This window comes from Rattus norvegicus, chromosome X, assembly GCF_036323735.1.
Source record: "Rattus norvegicus strain BN/NHsdMcwi chromosome X, GRCr8, whole genome shotgun sequence".
Classification (NCBI taxonomy): Eukaryota; Metazoa; Chordata; class Mammalia; order Rodentia; family Muridae; genus Rattus; species Rattus norvegicus.
In genome coordinates, this window is record NC_086039.1 from 102,354,554 (window position 1) to 102,364,129 (window position 9,576).

Genomic DNA, 9,576 nt, shown 5'->3' on the forward strand with positions numbered 1-9,576 from the left:
CAGAAGTTCACCATGGCACTTAAATGTTCCACGCATCCGTGCACACAGACAGATAGACAGACAGACAGACACACAGACACACACACAAAAATGTAATTTTAAAATGTAAAAAAAGTATATTAACTCTTTTTGGAAATGTCCTATAGCAATTTTTATACTGTACCTGGAAATATTTTCTTGAAGGTTTTTGTTGTTTTTTAATTTAATTTTTGGTGATTTTCTCTAAAAGGATGTATTAATGTTTTGCTTATATACAAAGTTCAACAGAAAATAGGGAGAAAATCTAATGGCATTAACCACTCTCCTGATTGTATGTACTTGAAGGTGAACTGAGAAAATGACTAGAAGTCTGTATAACTCAGAACCAGGGGAACACAGCTTTGTCTAAAGAGTAGAGCATTTGCTATCACTCTAACTGGGAATTCCTGATCGCACGTTTCCGTGTAACATGGTTTGGTAGAAATTTGTAACTTATCTAAGGCTGTCACTGTTTGGGTACTATAGAACGACATAGACTAAAACGTTCTCTTTGTAATCCTTTTATTCCTCTTCTTTAGGCCCAGAGGCATACAGTTATGCTTCCTGTTGACATTGTCAAGTACAAGAGTCGCATTTTCTTAGTTAGTTACTAGTTATATAGTCCACACATTTTCTTTTCTGAGTATATATTTCCAAACCAGGAAAAGGCAAAACAAACAAACAAACAAACAAAAACATGGGATGAAGTATATGAAAATATTTTCGAAGGAATATCACTACACACGAGTCTGTCTGTCTGTCTGTCTGTCTGTCTGTCTGTCTGTCTCTCTCTCTCTCTGTGTGTGTGTGTGTGTGTGTGTGTGTGTGTGTGTGTACACAAACTGTTTTGTAAGATGTAAGGAGGCTTTTGCTGAGAAAGTCCTACACCTAGGTAGGGTCAGGCTATGGAAATGTGCTGTGAGATAACCTCTCCAGTTTTCACCAGTTCTCAGCACTGGATAGTTTGACCTTAGGTAATAGGTTTTTCTAAACAATTCACATAGATTATCAAACGTGCCACAGTGTTTCCACACATATCCTACACATGCAGCTTAAGTTATTTTGTGACAACCTGAACGTTTTTGTTATTGAAATGTTGTGAAAAGGATGTTGCTCCTGTACCAGTTCTGCGTGTTTTGGACAGCCTTTCCCTACTCCTACTTTAGGGTGTCAGTGTTTGCTGATCCCCCTGCAGCTCAGTCTGTGCTGTCAGGCCCCCTAAGTGTCTCCACCCTCACCAATCAGAGTCAGTCTCAGTCTCTACGTCCTCATCACTGTCTTCCTTCCTTTTCCAGCTTCTTCTGCGGTCACAATCTTGATTTTCAGGTATTTTCTGATGTTTCTGGTTATTTATTAGAAGAAAGAATGATATCTTTCTTTCTCACATTTTGCACAAACTTCATGTTCACAGGCACATGGGCTACACGATATGTGGTAAGAGCCCTTCACTGTCTTTTGTAAACCTTTAGCACACGTTTATGACTTGGACAGTGCGTTGTATTTGCCCTACCTTACATATCACACAAGAACATCTTTTCAGCACTGACGTAGTTCATCATGACGTTTTGATTGATTGGGGGGGTGTCTGAGCACTCCTATCAAACTTGTCATTTTTGAAGGTGAACATATCCTGGTGTTTCTGAGGCCTGGCAACGAAACTATGTCACCTTTTTGGAAACTCATCACCAATTCACCTTAAGTCAGTGCAGTCTTCACGTTACAGGCAAGAGGAACTATGATGCCTTTCTTAAAGGATTTGTTTTCAAAGAGACTATGAGCAATCTGTTCAAAATGTCTGGCATGGACTAAGGTTTCTAAGAATGTTATTATTACCTCAGCCAGCAAGGCTTCTTTCCTTCCATTACAGAGATGACTTTTTCCATAAAATAAATAATGTGCCGTTCAACAGTCCTCAACAGAATACAGATGTGGAGGAGAGGCAAAAAAGCTTGACAAGTCTGGGCTCAGGGTGAAGAGAAAAGGCAGAATTTTGAAGTGAATGGTGGAAGTCTTTCTCAGGCACTTGCAGATAAACTGCTTCGTCGTAATGGATGTGGTAGCATGTAATGCATTTCAAGGGTGGCAGCAACAATTCTCCCATTTCACAAGTCCTTACAATGAGATTTTGCTTCTCTTTCAGCAGGGAAAGAAATTTATGTCTCTTTCCTTGGAATTTGGATTTGAGGGCAACAAAATGAAGCAGAAGTAATGTAGCATTTCCAAGCTTTCACTTGTATCTTGGAGCCTAACTAAGCAGCTGTGCAGGGGCCCACACGGGGAAATGGATCCCCCTGATGTCGGCTTCAGCTGAGTTTATAGCCAGCAGATTATATCACATTCTGGTCATGCTTAAAAAGCCAGCTTTGCCATTTTGACCATCCCACAACCTCAATTGCTACCACCTAGAACAAAACCAAAACCAAACACCCAGCCAATAATTCTGTCCTGACAAACTTTCAGTGTCCCCAGTCTCCATGCTTAGAACTGTTTATTAAGCAGTAGAAGGTAACCAAGTATCACCTCTTCTTGCAATGGTAGCCAATAGGAAAACCCATTTACAAAGGCTCCCATCTGATGACACCTGGACACGTGCTCGCCTCATGGAAGAACCTATCCTATTTAAGGAGCTCTCAGTAACAGCAGATGTGAGCCACAGATTGTATTTCAAAATTCTGAAGACAAGGTGGCATGCCGCCTGGAAATACTGTGGCGTAGGTAAATGGTTTTGGAGCCTAATGCGTGCATATGATACCTTTGGCTTTCTTTTGAAATGTGAAAAGAATGATACCTTGTGTCTGAAAGAGAAATTGGGGACTAAACGGCCTCTTTCTCCATGATCATTTCATATCCTGCATTGACTCTTTCGTTTCAGATGGAAATTTTTATCAATATCTAAGGGGTAGTGTAGTGTTCCAAAATCACCAATATATCCTTACTACATCCAATATATCCTTTCCACATCCAAGGGGAAAATTTGTCCACAAGCTACTTCTGCAATTAAATTCATCACAAAACAGAAAGAAAGGGAAGAAAAGAAGCCCTACATTAAGAAAAATACATCATGCATTGTAATAGAGGATAAGTCCTTGGAGTATTGGCTGTTTGGACACCTTGTTGTCATGATTACATCTCTGGAATGGACTGTACAGTTGTTCCAAGAAGTCATAATAACATCCATTAACATTCAGCAGATCTGTTCCCTGTTATGAAACCCTTAGCATCAGGGTCAGTATAACCAAAACTGACAGATTTTAGACAGTGACCTATAAACCAAGCTTAAATTTGTTGATGAGGATCTATAGCTTAAGATTAAAAATAAAGTCAGAAGGGAAGGAGTAAAACAATAGAAATAAATACCAACAATTCTTGTAAACAGAAGTAGAGATATAAACAATGCATGTATTTGTGTATGTATGTGCAGTACATATGTTTATGTAATGCATGTGCATGCACATGTAATACATAGTTACAGAACATTGCTGTCATAGAACAAACTCCTTTTCAGAACAGTCTTGCAAAAACAACCCTTTTCAAAGGGTTTCTGCGTTACTTAAATGTGTCAACTATGTAAAGGAGTGGTCACAGTGGCCAGTCATCATGGAATATGAGACTGTTTCTAAATTTTACCAGAAAAAAAAGTTTCAAACCACACAGACTTTTAAAAACTCATCCTGATAGAAGATGTATGTTGAATAACTACTTTTTCAAAGTCTGTCTTTCTTAAACATTTGTTTGCTACCCTTATTTATTGATTGTATGTGTGGTGGGTACGAGTCCAGGTATGAGCGTGCCCCAGTGGGGTTTGAATGTCAGCAGAGTCCTCTGACATTTAGGAGTCAGGTTTTTCTTTCCCTCATGTGGGTCCTACCAACTGAACTCAGTCCCTCAGACTTGGTAGCAAGCGCCTTTACCAATGGAGATGTTTCCTTGGCTTTAAACTATTTTCTTAAAGACAATTCCTATAAAATTGGTTTCTTGAATATAACAGAGATTTTACTTCTTTTTAAGAAAAAAAATGCACTTATCTCTCCAACATTTCTGAAAACTTGAATGTTTTGTCCTTCCATGTATTATTAGGAATTGGCGTCTGGACAAGATTCATGACTCATACTCTTGTAGTTATCCTGAAGACCATCATTGCACGTTCTTTTCTGCGTTGTTTTAACTAGAATCATCCAAGTAATACATATGCATCATATTAATATAGAAAGTCCTAATGTGTTATATAAAGCACAATGATTTCTGGCTAACTTCTTCTATTATACATAAATTGTATTGGGTCATATTCAGAATGTCAAAATACATTTAATTTTTATTTTCTATTACATTTATGGCTGTTCTATATGGTATAGTTAATGGTGTTAGATTAGAGTGTTTTCCACAAAGGGAGGGGCAAGTTACAGTGGGTACATTAGCTTTTGTTTGTTTGTTTTTTTATTAACTTGAGTATTTCTTATATACATTTCGAGTGTTATTCCCTTTCACATTAGCTTTTGTTAACCCAACACAAGCTGGAGTCATCTGAGGAGAGAGAACCTCAATTATGTAAATGCCCCTACCAGACTGACTTGTAGACAGGCTCATGGGCATTTCCTTGATTGAGAATTGATGTGGAAAGGTCCAGTCCACTGTGGGTGGTATCATGCCTTGGAGGTAGCCTTGGAGTCTAGAAGACAGGAGACTAAGCCCATAAGTAGCATTCCTCCATAGTCTCTGTTTCCATTTCTGCCTTGAGGGTCTGCCCTGTTCATGATGGATTTGAACCTGTGAGGTAAAATAAGCTCCTGTTCTTTCCCTAGTTGCTTTTGGTTATGATGCTTTATCAAGGCAATACAAAGCTAATTAGAACAGTGCGTAAACAAGAACACGAGCTACATTTTCAGACAGACTGTTTGGGTACACTATATTCAATGCCTTCCCTTGGAAACCTAGATTGCAATCTCTTTGTGCAGATCAGGAAATTAAATCTTACGGACACTAAGTAAACTTGGCAAGTTTATACACCTTAGATAAAAGTGTCAGAACAGAAATTTTAACCCATGCCTGACTGTTTTTCAAACTGTATCCTTTCCATATGGTTAAACCCAAGGAATATTTATATGGTAAGCGTTTAAAATCACAAAGCGTAATATGAAATGCCTGATCATATATATCAATATCCTTTATGGTGTAGTTAAATTATAGGATCTGGTGATTAGAAAAAAAGATACTAGTAGAGATATGATTCATTCTGGATCTTGTTTGCACTTGCGTGATATACAGGAACTCTTTGTTGGATAAATAAAAGAAAGAAATCCATATTTGTTAGTTAACAAATAAGCAAATAAAATTAAATAGCTATCTTCCTCTTTTCATTTATATTAAAAGAGAATTAGGCTGGGATGGGCACATAGTTTTGATCCCAGCACCGAGAAACAGAAGAAGAAAGATCACAGGTTCAAGGCCAGCTTGGACTACATAATGACTTCCAGGTCAGCCAGGGGTACATTAGCAAGATTTTATCTCAAAACAAAACAAAACAAACAAATACCAAAATTTGTATAATTCTGTACTCAGTGTTTCATAAATAAAGAGAAGTTACATTCTTTCATCTTGGAAATATTTATTTTAGTACCCATGATAAATAACTACTGTGGAGTGGAACTGACAGCATTATTAGAATTGTCTAGCACACAGTAGACTGAATAAGTATTATGCTCATTTCCCCTGACTTCCATTTCCCATTAAAGATATATTTTTATTTTATTATGACACATTGGTGTTTGTGTGTGTGTGTGTGTGTGTGTGTGTGTGTGTGTGTGTCTGTGTGTTTTCCTTGGTAATACTTATCCCCTCCCCCATTATCCTCATTGGTCCCCTTCCTATTTCCTAGTGGATAATCAGAGATAATAGTGTTCTATCAAAGTTAATAAACAAATAACAAACCCCAAACTAGACAATGTGCAGAGAGCAAGGAACCTTGGAACACTTGACCCTAAATGGGATGTCGTCATCAAATTCCTCCCCTCCATGTTCAGGAAACCCTGCAGGAGAATGAACAGAAAGATTGTAAGAGCCAGAGTGGATGGAGGACACCAAGGAAACAAGACCCTTTAGACCCAACAGGACTGACGCATACATGAATGCTCAGAGGCTGTGGCAGTATGCACAGGGCCTGCACAGGTCTGGGCCTGATGGAGTGGGTCCCAGTGCTAAGAGGGGAAGTACACACAAACTTACATCCCTAATCCAGAAGCTATCTCAAATTTACAACAACTTGCCAATTAAAAAGTAGTTGTCTCTAATGGAGTCGCACTAGGGATACAAACAAAGGGCAGGTCCTTTGTCCAACAGTAGGTGGGTGATCAATGCAAAATGAAGTCAATGGCATTTTTGAAGGTTTCTTTTTGTTTGTCTCATATTATTTTCTTTGGGCATTCCTCTTTACTGGCCTTTTGCTTGTATATTATGTTTTATGATTTTGTGTCTTTATTTATTTATTTATTTATTTATTTATTTATTTGGATTGTGTGTGTGTTTCTAGTACTTTTTCTTTATTTCATTTTATTGCAGTTTTTAAATTTGTTTTCTTTCTAAGGAGAGAGAAAGAAGGCATAGCATTGGAAGGATGGGGAAGTAAGGAAGATACAGGAAAAGATGAGGGGAAACTTTGTGTTAGAGTCAGGAAATTTTAGTTATTATTGGCTAAATGTCCTAATTTTAAGTATTCCACACAGTTCTTCTTTGCATAACAGTGGTTAGAAGCACAGGCTCGCTACAGTAACATCTAAGCTTGAGATTTGATTCCATATCAAACCAGTTGAGTATTTTCTCCATGAAGTTTCTCATCTTTTCAAGTGGGGATAAGAACGATGTCTGCATCATTTTACAGAGTTAAGGATGAAATGTGATCATGTGAGAAAAATATTAGAAACATAGTGAATAATAAATGTTAGCTATACTTATTGCTGCTGCTGATATTCTAGACTTTCTGAGAGGAAATAATGGGTAAAGTAATGTTTTTCAGCTTCAAAAATGGTTTATTGAAACAACAATATTAAAACAAGATAAGATCAGCAGAAAATTTGATATATGGTTTAGTGGAACAGAATAAAAACTCAGTCCCCAAAAGGTTTAGAATGTGATAAATTTGGTATTTCTTATCAGTGAGTAGCATGGATTATTCAGGAAGTGATGGTGATTCACTTGGTACATTTCTTCATTTTAAAAGAAATAAATGCGTACACATTGTAGAAAAAAAATTGAGTAAGAACAAAAAAACGTCACCATGCTCCTATCCTGAAGACAGGTGCCTAGCTAAGTGACAAAGCACAGTTTAGAAACCCCCTAGAGGCAAACTCTGTGCTGCTGCGCTTGTGCTCCTGCTCTCGCAGGGTACAGGAAGGGAAGTGAACCCAGCAGGGAAGATGGAGCTGGCCACGAGCGCTCCCAGATCCCCCAGATCCCCCAGATCCCCCAGATCCCCAGAGAAGTAGCTGACATTTTCAGTGCCCCCCAGTGACAAGGAAGAGTTTGTGGGTTTCCAGGATGATGTTCCCATGGAAAACCTGTCAGAGAGCTGTGGTAGTTTGGACTCTCTAGAGTTGGAGAAACAGAATGTGTGTTTGCGTTCCAAATACTTCACAAAAGAACTTAGAAGGATTTTCAAAGAGGGCACAGACTTGGACAATGAAGATTTTGAAGGATTTATGGAGAGTGAGCTGAACATAGGCAGTAACCCGGAGCTCATAGAGTCAGAGCTGAGCGACGGTGACAAAACACCTCCTATGATGAGTGACGAGGAGGACGATGATGAAGGGGAGGCTGCACCTAGAAGAGGCCGCCAGTCCACGAGAAGCAGTTTTGGCCTCCACGTAGCCTTTCAATTCCCCATCAAAAAATGGCAAAACCACCAGATAAAAATAGCTCACACGTGCTGGATCTTAGAAGAGAGAAGAGCTGCAGACAGCCCAAGGAAAAGAAGACCCTGCTTCTGACGCTGAGGATGAGTCCGGGGCTGAGAGCCAGGAGAATTCAGATGCTCTGCTGAAAAGGGCCATGAACATCGAAGAGAACGAGGCCATGCTCGCTCAGTTGTTGGCGGAATTGAATTCGGTGCCAGATTTCTTCCCTGTGAGGACACCACCTTCAGCTTCTAGGAGGAGAACACCACGACGGGCCTTCTCAGACAGACAGATCACAGGGCGCACGAACCCAACCCGGAGCGCACGACCACCAGGAAAGTTTGCTCTGGAAAACTTCACCTTCTCAGCCACCAAGCTTACCGAAGAGCTTTACAGTTTCAGAAGAAGGAAGACAATCAGTGGGGGGAAATGCCAGAAGTATAGAAGGCACCGGATATCTTCTTTCCGCTCAGTGAAAGACATCACTGAGGAAGAATTGGAAAATCGCCATAACTGTGCGTGATAAAGTCTATGATAAAGTGCTTGGTGACACGTGCCATCAGTGCCGACAGAAGACCATCGATACCAAGACGGTCTGTCGGAACCAGGGCTGTGGTGGTGTGCGGGGCCAGTTCTGTGGGCCTGGCCTGCGGAATCGCTATGGGGAGGATGTGCGGACAGCATTGCGGGATCCGGAGTGGACATGTCCTCTCTGCTGTGGGATCTGCAATTGCAGTTACTGCCGGAGATGAGATGGCCGCTGTGCCCTGGGATTCTCATTCATCTGGCCAAGTTCTATGGTTATGATAATGTCAATGAGTACCTGGAGAGCTTACAGAAGCAGCTGTAGAAGATAGTCGAGAGGAGAGGGATCTCTCGAAAGTCACAGGCAGAGTCCCAGAAGACGGGTTGGCTCTTTGTGCCAGACTTAGACATTTCTTTTCTAGAATTTACTAGTTCTAATACTATTGGGGTTGGTTATTTTTTTAAGAAAATGTTTATATGCTTAAAAGATTTCTCAGGAAAATAGTAAGGCAGATTTGAAAAAAATATAGTAAAGCAGAGAAATCTGTACACATACCTGCACAGACCTGAATCGTTACAAGTGTCTGCTGAAGATTTTAGAAGCACAGTTTGAATGGGGCAGAGTTAATGCTCAGGTAAGTTAGAAAGAAGACCTTGTCTGACCGCTCTTGCCTTTGACGGTCAGCTCAGCCATGGTCACTCCCTTTCTACAGAGGCTGTTGCTTTGCCTCCCAAGTGACCATATCTCAAACCTGAGAGTTTACCCTGCTCTGAACATTGAATTCTGGGTCGTTAGAAATTTGTATTTAAGAATGTTATTCTAAACTATCAAGCGCAATTAACCACACACTGTGAGTGAGGTGTCCTTTTTATTAAGAGACAACAGCAACAGACACTTGGAGGCCTCACCGTGCTTGCCTCTTCCCTCAGGACCTGCCTGGAGCCTGCTGCTTCTATGTTTTAAAATTTCTTTTTAGAGATCTTGCTTTTTATAGAACCCTCACTGCATCATTTCCGAGATTTAGGGATATGAAATAAGCCATGGTGTTTTGATTGGGTGTTGGGGAAAGCTAAAATCAATGAGTATATATCCCTTATAGGTGTTCAGTGTTTTTGTTCTTGTGTACTGTGATTCCCCCTCCTCAAAGAA

The 9,576-nt window shown here is 39.9% G+C and overlaps 1 pseudogene; it reads left to right on the plus strand.

Annotated features, from left to right (window-relative positions):
* Positions 1-7,367: 7,367 nt before the first annotated feature.
* Cdca7l-ps3 (cell division cycle associated 7 like, pseudogene 3) lies at positions 7,368-8,751 on the plus strand (annotated as a pseudogene).
* Positions 8,752-9,576: the final 825 nt, after the last annotated feature.